Source organism: Thermobia domestica, chromosome 3, assembly GCF_964235325.1.
Source record: "Thermobia domestica chromosome 3, izTheDome1.hap1.1, whole genome shotgun sequence".
NCBI classification, from domain to species: domain Eukaryota; kingdom Metazoa; phylum Arthropoda; class Insecta; order Zygentoma; family Lepismatidae; genus Thermobia; species Thermobia domestica.
The window spans coordinates 238,350,838-238,364,491 of NC_137456.1; positions in this window are offsets into that span (position 1 = coordinate 238,350,838).

Consider the following 13,654-nt stretch of genomic DNA (forward strand, 5'->3'; position numbering starts at 1 on the left):
TTATTTTTAGATAAATTAAATTACCTATTTTTAGATACCTCAGGATAAATTAAATTACGAATAAATTTGTAGGACGTTAGTAACAATGCGACGTTAGTTTTTTGTTAATGTTATAAAAAATATGAAAAGGATGTCCAGGTGCATAAACGCAAGGGCTTTTGTGCATTGTAATACAAACAATCCCATTTTAAACACATTGAAATTGTTAGTACTTCTTCTACGGTTGGTTGGTTTAAGCCAACATTCTTTGAAATAAAATTCGTCTTTATTCACTTTTTTTCTATAAATTCCAAAAAAATCTAATTTTGAAAGCTATAAAAGCTATGAGCATGCCAGTCTTATATGACAAGTACTTGTTATTTTAGGATTAGGACGCTAACGATAGTAAAAGTCTCTGCCTGTAATATTAAGATTAGGAATATTTATCTTACAACCTTTCAGATAGGCTGTGAAGCCAATTTATAATTTAGTAATTAAGAACGAAATCGAATAAAAATCATTATTAAAAATGAAGTGCAAAAAATCGGCCAGGAATTATATTTAAAATTATCATCCTGATATTTGCCTAATAAACCTAAGAGGAAACCACAGATTGGCACATACTAATCTTTAATTTGATATACTCGGTATACACAATCAGAAATATATCGTTCTACGACTTATTTATAAAGTTAACCAAGAAAATTATCTTGCTTGTTTCGTGTTCCATTGGCCCTCACACCGTGAGTTGCATGCAAATGAAGATAAGGCGAAGGCCAGTTGTTGGTGTGAGTATATCCAACATACTGTCTGGTTATGGAATTTCAGTTTCACCATGAACTTGCGTCAGGGCAGAGTGAACACGGGACTTCTACAAAGCGTTATTAGGGCGTGTGTGCTATACGAGTTTTAACCTGGGTTAAACTTCGCTGCAGCAGGGCGGAAGATATACGATTTCTTTGGTGAGGATGTAAGGACTACGCGCACAGTGCAGCGGTGGATTAAAATGTTTAAGGAAGGCGACAAAACACTCGGAGACGTACCACGTGCCGGAAGACCAACACATGTACAAAGTGAAGATCTTCAGGCAGCAATTGAGGCAAACAGTTAACAGGCATGTGAGGAACTGGGAGTACAATTTACTGTGAGTGGAGACAGCATTGGGCAGCACATCGATCAAAATGGGTAGTTCTTCAAGTTGGGTGCATTGATCTCACATGATTTGGCTCCGGGCAAGAAGGTAACGCGAGCAGACGTCTGTGTATTTTTGCTGTCTCGTCTGAGGAAGGAGCCGTTTTCGACAGGCTGTTGACATGTAATGAGAAATGTGTCCTGTACGAAGCTGCACGGCGCCGTCATCATTGGTTAGCATAATACGAACAGTTTCCAAAACAGCCGAAACCAGCACTGCACCAGAAGAAGATCCGCCTGTGTGTCTTTTGGATTGCCCACCGCATCGTGCATCGGGAGATGCTACCAGCTGGCCAGACCATCAATGCATCTGCGAACTGTAAGCAGTTGAGTTGTGTTCAAGGAAAGCTGAAACTCTGGAGCCAAATCGCAAAGGGATTCTACTGTTGCAGGATAACGCTAAGCCCAACGTGGTTAGGATGATCGGGACACCCTCTACGCCTTGGATGGGGAACTATTGTATCCGCCACACTCCCTTCACATTGCTCCGTATGATTATCACCTGTTCTATTCCCTTGACAATCACCTTACAGGACGCCAGTCCAAATCCCTAGTAGAAGTGCAAAATGCCTGTTCCGTTTCACGACTCACCAAGTTCTACTGCGATGGAATCCGTGGCCTTCCAGAACGTTGCTAGATGCAGGTCGATGCTGATAGGGACTATTCTTGGTCTTACAGGTACATCTTAGGTGACATGTCGATGTTCGAAGGTGGTGGGTGAAAAAGCGACAAAACTTTCTTAGTTACTTTATTTATGTATCACTATTGGCACTGAGGGAAATCCTTGTTCCTGTTTCCTTATCTTGGAATTCTAGAGAGGATAACTCATTAGTAAGCTAGTACATTCCCTATTCAAATAAATAAGTCACTTTTTGTGCAATAATGAGATGACCTCTTTGTCTCTTCCTCTGATTATCTAACTAATTCAACGAATTCTCTGGGCTATAGAACCCGGAGGTACAATACCGCGTTCATAGAAATTCTCCGTTAACTTATATCTTTAGTAAACTTGATTCAGTTTTTATTTGTATTCCTATTTCTACGAGATACATTTTAATATTGACTCCCATCTGCATTCTAACCGTTGCTGTCCGATTAGATTTGCAGTTGAAATTTTGAAATAGTTCACACATTCTTTCATTCTGGTTACTTGACCTCCCTACCTAACCCTCCCAGATTTGATGATTTTACCAATGTTTGTAAAGGACATAAGTTATCTACTTCCTCGTTATGAAGTTTCCGACATTCACTATTCCCATTCCTCTTGAGTGCCAGTAATCGTCTTAGGATCTTATTTTGAAATACTTTCAGTCTGCCCTCTTCCCTCAGAGTAACCGACTATGTTTTACAACGATACAAAACAACAGGCATGATTATCATTTCATATATTTTAAGCTTTAAATTCCTATACAGAATTTCCGGCGACAAATGATTTTTGAATTGAACAATAACACGAATTTCCTACTTTTAGTAAACATTTAATTTCGTTCTGAATATGGCTTTTGCATGTTAATATTGATCCTAGACATTGGAAAGTACTTTATGTCTCCCCCTATGTTCTTAAACATAAACAGCAATAAACTTTGGAATGGAATATTATGTTTACATTAAATTGATATGATAGAAAATGTTATAAGAGAATGAATGTTTTACAAAGCAAGCCGACAGACACCTCTTAGTCTTTACGTGAACGTCTTCTTTTATTTTGTGTTTCAAACTCCTTTCCAAGTCGACGCCGAAACTCACCAAGCACGGGATTTGATTCCTGATGTTGAATTAAAATCTCATTAAATTACGTTAATTATTATTTCATTACAACGTGCACTTTTATATTCATAAAACTCAGAAGTGTAGGATAGTACAATATACGTAATAATAATGAACATGTAATTCCAAATTTCATAAAAAAATATATATATTAAAAGTACTGAAAAGTCTACGCTAATCCACACATTTCTTCAAATTATCCCTTAAGTTGCAAATAGAAGCACTCAAATTAAACGTTTTGGTATAAAAGTAAAAACTAGCATAGCAAGTGATCATAACCAGAATATCAATTTAAATCTTTCCCAAGGCAAAAGGACTTGATGACAAAAACATTTTTTAAATTTTAAAAAGAATACTACACTAAATTTCTTCACTATTGTACTGTCGCACCATAGTGAAACATGTTGAAGTTAGTCAATACTAGTTGTGCTAAATATGAAGTCTCAGCCAATACAAAATTAGACTATTTTCTGTAATGCATGGAGTTGTAGGTGAAACCACATTTTACGCTTCGGTACAAAATACAAAATTTAGTTCCGTTATTTTGGAATTTGTCTATTTTGTGTGGTTCAAGACGTTGATGATTTATAATCATTAAGTATTGATCCGAATTTAACAATTTTATTCTCTTGGACGTAACTAAAATATCTCCAGTATAAAGGGACAAAGTTACAGATACTATAGTGAAGTCATATCTCCTACGGTCCTTCATCATTTCTGTTGTTTAGTATGCGGACGGGAGGTAGAACAGCGCCTGGAAACTATGATGGCCCAATCCGTGGCACCCAATTCTGCAGTTTAGCCCTGAATAATAATAATAATAATAATAATAATAATAATAATAATAATAATAATAATAATAATAATAATAATAATATAGGTTAATCTATAGAACAAAATGAAATAGTGATTTTGTAGTTCCCTCTGCGAATGTACATGGTTGCCATGTATTTTATACAAACTCCTAAAATTAAAGGTGTATTATGAAGTTTTGTTTAAACAAGAATAAAAAATGCATTCAAAATTATTCCCATTTGTAGAATAGGAGAGACCGAGGCTAGTTGTTACAGCGAAGATGTTGAAACGCTCTGTTTTTCATGGTATTGGCAACGCGCGCGAGCCATTCAGCCACCCTAACGCGTGACGCGGCCAGTGAAGAGGAAGCACAGTTACTTCGGATATTGAGGTTGTTCATTGAAGCGTGTTATAGCGAATTTTCTGTTTTCTGTGGTAAAAAGTTTTCTGTGGTATTTTTTTTAAGTTTCATTACCTTGTACATATTTACAACGAAAATAGGAGGTAAGTTTTATGACATATATCAATTTTACTTTAACGTTCGTTAACTATAAGTTTGCATGCTGTCAGCGTGTTACTTGTTGAACTTTATGCGTAATTTGAAATGATCTAAATTGGCGGCAGATGGAGCTAGTTGTGACATCGGCGTTGGGGCATGCCGGTACACTATAACAAGGTGCAATGTACAAAATATGTATACGAAATATAATTTTAAAATATCTTTTTTAAAGGAGCCTACATTCATTTTCTTCAACAACATGGTACGAACGTAGAAGAGGAAGACACAGAGAGGAAAACAAAGGAAGAAATATATATGATAGCAGCAAGGGAGGTTGAAGAGGATAAATTGCTCAGAAAAGCTGCAGAAGAATATCACATAAATTTTATGGCTGCAGAGATATATAAGGAGAAAGGAGGAATGTGAACAAACATCAAATGAAAGAACTCAATTTGTTGGTTATAGGAAGCACAGGCAAGTGTTTTCGGATACCCACAAGGAAAAATTAAAAGAATACCTTGTTCATTGCAGCTGCATTTATCATGGTCTGACATCAAAGGACAAAAGACGTGTAGCTTATGACTACGTAACTGCGTGCGAACTGAATTATTCAAAGAACTTGGACACAGCGCAAATGGCTACTAAATACTGGCAGTTACGATTTATGAAGAAGCATCCAGTACTCACCTTACGTACACCGAAGGCAACGATCCTTGCCAGAGCTACCTGTTTCAACGCAAAAAAAGAGCATATTTTACGAGAACATGGATACTTTTTTAAAGAAACACAAGTTTGAAAGACATAAAATATGGAATATAGACGAAACAGGAGCATTAACCGGGTCAAAAGTTATTACAGAGAAGATACAGGTTGGGAGAACAACTTCAGGGGAAAAGGGGAAAATTGTTACTATGGTTCTTGCAGTGAATGCGATAGGAAATTTCGTGCCTTCAGTGTTTGTTTTCTCCCGTGTGCACTTCAAACCGAAGTTAATTAGTTCGAGACCAGATGGTTGTGTAGGCACTGCTCGTCCTACTGGGTAGATAACCGGTCCAAATTTTCTGAAATTCATGCAACATTTTTATAGGCATGTGCCATCTTCTCCCGAATCTCCGGTTGTAGTAACCTTGGGCAATCATATTTCTCATTTGTACCTGTCAGTACTGGTTTTCTGTAAAAATGGCATTGTACTTCTATCGTTCCCACCTCATACTTCCCACCGCCTTCAGCCATTAGACTTAAGTGTGTGTGACCCGTTCAAGAAATATACCGCTCCCTCTGATTGGATGAATTCGCATCCTGGAACACCTATATCAATCTACGACGTTCCATGCATTGGAAATGTAAACACAGAGAGTGAATTTTTGAGTGCTGGTGTTACTGATAGATCTCCCCCTGTCGAGCCACGTAATCAACAAATCGTACCGTCCAACGTTGCCAAATTTCCAAATGACATGTCTTCAACAAGTAGATAAAATTCTGCCGTGGATTCTCCAGATGAAAATATAACTACCGTTACTACTCCAGAAATAGTTCACCCTTTTCCAAAGGCTTTCCTTCGGATTGAATTTTATACTTTCCTTCGGTCCATACTCAAAGAATAAGCATGGAGAAACCTGAGTTCAATGTCTAAAATGTAAAAGATAGGCACATGAGATATGTGCTGGTAATGATCAATTTTACATTTGCAATCATTGTTCCTCTGATAGGCCAAACGTACCAACAGATGATGAAAATTAAGGTTCCTTACTGTGTGTTTCTTTTAAGCTTTGAATGATACAAGGGTAATTAACCTACTATTTCTAAACAGTACGAAAATCAAGAGACCATGTTTTTATAAAAACAAATTATATTCATTCTGTTTTGGTAAGTAAGTTACTCATGTGACAACGTTATATTGACATTAACACAAAATGTACTATATAATATTATTGTCACAATTAATGATAGCTTACAACAAAAATAATATATTTTTGCTTATTTTATGAGCCAGATAAATGGTCTAGTTTCGCTTTTTCTGGTTAGTACAAATTTATTCCTCTGTTAATTTAAATAGAGGAAAATACTCAGCTAGCTAAAATGGACGTTCATTTTTTTCGTGGGTATAAAACGTAGAACACCTAAATTTATTCTTTGTATTAGTGGAGTATTACAGAATGGTATGAAAGTCTGAGTTAGTTAAAATGGTCCTTCTTCGCTTTTTCTGGTTAATACGTATTTATTCAGTTTTATTTGAGTAGTACAAAATGATATAAATGTTTGTACAGAAGTAAATAGGACACCCAAATTTATTCGTTGTTCACTTTGTTATGCTTGATAAAAACTGAAAATGTCATACAAATTTATTCGTCACTCCGTTTAAAAGTTATTTACGTTTAAATGTTTTAGTTTTGACCTCGATGGTAAGTACTTTCGGGACTTGCAGTAGTTGATGACCTATTACTAAATGTTGCACCTCAATTCTTTGCTCCGTTTACGAGTTATTTATGTTTAAGTATTTGACCTTTGACCTCGATGGCCAGTACTTTTGGGACATATAGTAGTTGATGACCTTTTACCAAATGAGGAAAGAGCATCTCAATATGTTGCTCAGTTTACAAGTTATTCGGGCTTAAATATTTGACCTTTGACCTCGGTGGTCAATACTTTTGGGACATGTACAAGTTGATGACGTATTACTAATGTGGAAACACCGCCTCAATATGTAACTCCGTTTACAAGTTATTTGGGTTTTATTATTTGACCTTTGACCTCTATAGTCAGTACTTTTGGTACATGTACTTTTCGTAGTCGATGACCCAAAACTAAATATGGAAACAGCATTTCAATACTAAGCTCCGTTTACGAACTATTCTGGTTTAAATATTTGACCTTTGACCTCGATGGTCAGTACTTTTGGTTCATGTAGTAGTTGATGACCTATTAATAAATATGGAAAAACATCTCAATACGTTGTTCCGTTTACGAATTGTTCGGGTTGAAATATTTGACTTTTGACCTCGGTGGTCAGTACTTTTGGGACATGTAATACTAGATGAGTGCTTGTGTAATTACTGCTATGGTAGATAGGGGTTGATAAAAGGGAACTAGTACGCTCCTGCTATTGGTTCATATTCTCTGCTGTATTAAAATGAGGTTGTAATCTGTGCTATGTAAAATAATGGTTAAAAATAGGTCATACTCTTTTATACATAGGGAGTTGCGAAAATAGGTGTCCATAGTCTGGTCAAATACTTAAAACCTAATAACTCGAATACAGAGCCACAAATTGAGGCGGTGGAACGCCTGTACCATACAAAGCACTACAACCTGATTTTGATAATAAGCTAAGTAGTTAGAGGTTGTTACTTCTGGCGCAATTTCCCCCTCCCAATATTTTTAACCAGCGCAGAAGGAGCCAACTAATTATTCAAAGTTACAGAGCGCAAAGTATTCCCATAACTACAATGTTAAAGCGAGATTGAATATGCTTTTATGACATTTAAAATCATAAAAACTTACATCTAAAAACTTACAATGGAATCTTACACAAAACATATTTATTGCATCTTAATCTCCAGATTACACGCTTTCTTTTGACACTTGAATCATGAAAATCCGTTAATATTTAGCTTTAAAAACTCAATGAGATGGAATACATACAAAGATTACATACAACTCCGGAACAGTTGATCTGTCACTGATTCATTTGAACGATTCCAGTACCAGCACAGGACTGTCTAATCCGATTCTCTTTCCTTCTCCTCATGCCAACATACATATATGCACTTAGCAACTCTCTTTCTTCAACTGAACTTCTAGCTAGCAGTGGAGAGAGATGGCGCTGTACAATGACGTAGTCTCCTTTGGGGAGAATACATCATACATGACGTCATTGAATCCGTGACGTAGTCTCCTTCGGGGGGAAAACGTAATACATTGAATCTCTTGGTTCTCTTACCAACATACAATTCTTTAGAGAGAGCATGAGTATAGAAGCGGTAAATTCAAAATGTATAACAATAAGATTATCTATATCGTGGTTCCTATTGAATATTTTGGAAATCTGATTGCATTTTTGGATAGCCCATATATGTATTGCGTGTTGCATACTTCACAGGGGTAAGTGTTGCGGGATGCATAACTTCTGGAATTTCAGGGGCCAAAAAGAAAAATGCTTATACCATCCTTATTTATTAACCGATTTTCAAAACTCAAACGGCAAATGAATACTAATAACATAGCCAATTTTCTGAAATTCATAAATGTTTGCTTAACCCACAGGATATGTTTCCCTTTTTCAATATCTCTACAAAATTTCAACAAATCGAAAAATAAAAACACTACCATAATTACAATAAGATTCTAAGACTTTTTTAAACAATAACATTTTCCAGAAAACCCGTAAAAAATTCCCGAAATTTCGAATTTGCTATAACATCAAATATTAACCGATTTTCAAAATTCAAACGGCATTATGTTCTGTATATCCAAAGGTCTTAGGTTTTATAGTCTTGATACTATAAAACACTTATACACTTAAAACATACTTAAAATTACAAGTTCGGATACTGATAATGGAACCTTCTGCTAACCTCGTTCTCAATAGGAAACAATGACTTCTTAAGCTCTGTCCACTGATCATAATTCAAGCTGAATAGACAGCCGTTAATATCGAAAACAACTTGAACTTCGGTTTTCACATTTTTCACAATTACATTGAAATTATTAGTAAGAATGAACTTCTTTTGAGGATCCATTCTAATCGCTCTATTTTTTACTTCTGACGACATATTTTTGTTCATTTTTGTTATTTTTTGAAATCACAAAACCGATCATCATTTGAAATCTACATACAGAACTCAACAGTTGGATAGTTATCTTTATAACCAGTGTATTTGATTTTTATTCCATCTTAAACGATCTCATCAATCATTTTATCTGTTAAGTGTTTTGTAAATCTAGGTGGAAGAAAGACCTTAAACTCCTCACACCCAACTAAAATGCTCTTTCCAAACTTAGTTTTAATCTTTTCCATTTTCACAATCTTATATTCTGTATTTAATTCTAATTCTCTTAATCCAACAACTTGTTTTTGCTCAAGACTTCCAAGTTTGTTTAAAAGTTCAATATGACCTGCCATCGTATTTATTATATAGAAAATCAACTCTTCAATTTTTATCTTCACCCAAAAATATTTAATCATTTTTGTTAATTTCGTTTATGGAAAACTTCCATAAACATTACAAACATACATTTAACTATCTAAAACTCTTCTACTACTTTCTCATTCTTAGGATCATATGTGAAGTTCTTTCGTCCAATTAAAATCGCATAGCATATAGTATCAGCAGCCACAGCTTCTGCAAAGTCTACTACAATCTTTATGTTTGTTCTCTCATTTACCGATACACTCTTCCTCTTACTACAATTAATCACATACATTGGTCTGATATCTATAAACTCTTTAGGGTCATAGTACATTTCGGTATTGCCACATGTTATTCTCTTAAATGCAGTATAATCTTCGTACATCTTGAAATAATCCCTGTTAGCAATATCTAAGTTTCTTGATTCTTTTGAAAATGCCTCATTCCTTCCATTCTTAAGATATATATTCTTTACCTTACAATGATCAAACTTACTTGCATCTGCTGTTTGTTTGCCACTTCTATCAGTTTGGAACATTACAACTACAAAATCAGGCATATCAAATTGTCTAGAATTAAATTGAGTAGTAACATCAAACTCCAAGAAAGAACCTACAACAGTCTTCTGAACACATTGATAAGTATGGAATGAAAACATGATTTTAGGTTCTTTAAGAATATTCAACTTTAACTTGTTTTCGTAATTAGACTCGTATTCAACAATAGGCATTCTTATCTCCATACTCTTTATTGTTATTTTTCCATCATGAGGAGCTGCTGCACCTGCTCCTGTTCCAACCCATTTGTACAAAACATCGTTATTGTTAGCTTTTGTAAATGTTATTCTCAATCCACTTTTCCACATAACCTCTTTATAATCACTTAAAAAGCCTGGAATTAATCTTAATGGATACAAAACGCTAAAGTCCTTTCTTAGACCAAGTTTATCATCTGTCTCAAATCCTGCTTGTTTTAGATATTCAACTTCTGGTTTGGAAATCTTTAATGTTCCGATAGCTGTAGATGTTTATTCCTAGTAGTTCAATCTTATCTATAACAACTCCATGCTTTCTAACCTCAATTTGAGAAAAGAAGAATGGGAAAAAGTTATCTACAAGTTTTATAGTATCGTTTGCACCAAATATTCCTCCAATCGATGCACCAACAACTTCAAAAGTCATATGACAATCTGCTTTGTGTGGATGTATGAAGCCATCCCCCACATCGAAATCAAACTCAATATCTTTGCTAGCTTCATTCAAATTATTAAATGTTCTTGTGTTAGCTTTAAAACTCTGTAACTCGTAACTCTCAATACTATCCATTTATTATAAAGAAAATCTTGAAACAACGCTTTTATGGGATGTACCCATAAAAGAATCATACATAATAAACATTTAAAAACTTATAACCCCCATCCCCACTAAACCTTAGCATTCATAGCAGTACCTACTCCAAAAGCAGCTAATCGTTCACCAATTGACGCATCACTACTAAATGCTCTTTTCCATGCTTTAGTTTCTAACTCCTTATCTGCAATATGTCTTGACTCTGTTTCTTTATTGTCTCTGTAGTATATATCGTGTTCTTTACAAGCCTCATGTAATGGGTTAATACCCTCATCACCTCTTTCTAACTTTTCTTGAAGCTTAGTTCCCGGACCGCAAAATCTAAAACCTGGAATATGTAATTCAAATGGGAGTTTATTAATCAAATCATTTACTAATCCTTTTCCAAGCTTCTCATCATTCCGGAATCATGGTGGTAATGTATTTAAGATCTTAATCAAATAACCAATACCTTTTGGATCATTAGGAATAAATTGTGAAAGCTTGTTATTAATCATACTCACTATACCTGGTTTCTCATTGTAAAAGTTACTATTGCCAGCCCTTTCTTCTCCGTCTATAACTATTAACCGATCAATTAACTTTCTCACATCATCCAACCACATATATTCTTTAGGTATCTCTGTATATTGTTTAATTCCTTCACCAGTCCTTTTAGGTGTCGTGTTCTTTTTAGGAGTTGGAGTTAAAGTTGGTTTAATATAATTATCCCAAATAGGCTTGATAATATTAATGTACTTAGAACCTCTACTAGATGCCACTTTTTTATCTCGATCATATTTTTGGAAGGCAGCATCTGATTCTATTATTATTTCCTTGTACTGTTCAAAATCGTCATCATCATAATCTTCGATGGTTTTATTAGTATTTCTCGTTAACAATTCCCATAGACCTTCCGTTCCCTTATAAGTTTTACCATTAATTATCAAATCATCACCATTCACTTTAACTTCAGAATTTCCTATCTTATTTATTATTGTTCCATCTTCTTCTACAGTTCTTATTCCAAATACACTATCATTTCTTTTACTATAATATTTCGTTGCAATCTTACCAAATGATTGTGCTGTTGCTAAAGGTTCTACTCCTTTCACTTTGTCTTTAATCTGTTTTCTCATTTGTTTTATTTCTCCCGTTATAGGCGTATCACTACTACTTGGGGAACAATCATAAGCGATCTTTTTAGGTGTTTCTAGTAGACTAGGATCTATTGAAGCCGTCTTATGTACAACTGGAACAAGTTCAGTTATTAGATTTTTATTTTGTTCTGCTACTTCTTTGATCTCACTTCCTAAGTTTTGAATAGCATCAATTACAGGTTGTTCTTGTGTCTTAAATTTATCATATATACCTGCTCTTTCTTTCTTCCAAGATTTGAAACCCTTTATCAAGAATTCCTTCAACTTAATATTCTTATCAATTTCTTTCTCATCCATTTATTGTATAGAAAACGAACAAACGCCAAAAACGTCTATAAACATCAATAAACGTGAAAAAACGTCAAACGTTCAAACGTAAAACGTGAAAAAACGTCAAACGTTAAATTGTAAAACGTGAAAAAACATCAAACATCTTGTTCCTATACTTACCATTGTTTACCTTCCTTGTCATATCAATTACCATAAAACCATAATCTTCTTGCCAACATTTTGAGCATATCTCTTTAAATTTATCATAAGACATATCTCCTCCAACAAACTCATTATACACATGTTTAAGATTAGTATCGTCTTGTCTGAATATGCATAGGAAGTTAACGTTATCTCTTATAAGCTGTTTAGGTACTTTTGAATATGTTTGTGCAAGATAGAAACAGTCTAAATGTCTATGCCTACCTCTTGTAAAGTAATTTCTAACAGTATCTTGATTCTCCAAAATGTAATCATCAAACACAATAACAGAGTATTTTTCACATTCATCAATAGGTACAATAGAGTCATTACTGCTTAAGAACGTTGCTATTTGCTTCTTAAACTTTAGTTCTGCTTTTTCAAATCGATCTTTCAATTGCTCATACTTTGGCTGATTCATGCTCTTAGAATATATGTAGAAGTAATTATTGTTTAACCATCCTGGTTGTAATAAGAAGTTAAATAATAGAAATGTTTTACCACACCCAGATGAACCCACGATAAGGCATCGAACATCATGTGGTATAAGCTCCCCATTTCTTTTCTTAGCTGTTGTTTCTTTTATCATCTCTTTTACATCCCAATTAATAGTTTTCTTACTCATTTATTATAGAGAAAATCATCACCTTTTATGATCTTATTTATCTTAGAGTATTCACGACCAAGAGATGCTATTCAAGATCATGTAGACGAAGAAGATAAGAAAAAAAATTCAGAAGTTAAGGGCGGCAATTCACCGCCCTTACCAAAAACACATCCAAATACAATCTTCATCAATGAGTCTGGGCTGCCTTCTTGGTGTCTTTGTACTCTAAAATGGTTGCAAACGGTTCTTCTTTAGGCTTTTTGGATCTTAGTAAGAATGAGTAGAGACCGGACTCGTTGATGAAAACAGTTTGAGGATGCAAGGGTATCTTTTCGATACCCCTTAAAGCCGAATACTGTTGTTGATATTTTTTTGTTATATGGTCTCCACCCTTGACCTCATACATAGAGCGATGACCCAAATCCGGGTCACCGTTTTTTCTCTTGTTACTAGTACAGACCCGGTTCGTTGATGAAGGTTATGTGAGGGTGCACGGTCGATAATTAATGTGTCAGTTTTTTGGACACTTGTAGTTTCCAGGTCTTCAAGTCTACTCTGTTACTAAACCTACCGGGGGCTACAGCGTAGCCCCCTTGGCTTTTGTATTCGTCTGTTTTAAGTGGTTGATAAATACTGTTTGAGGATGAACGTTCTGAAAGGGGGGATAAAAACTCCCCCTTGTCCATATTAGTAAAGTTTTGTTTGTCTTCATCGTCTATAGTAGCAAG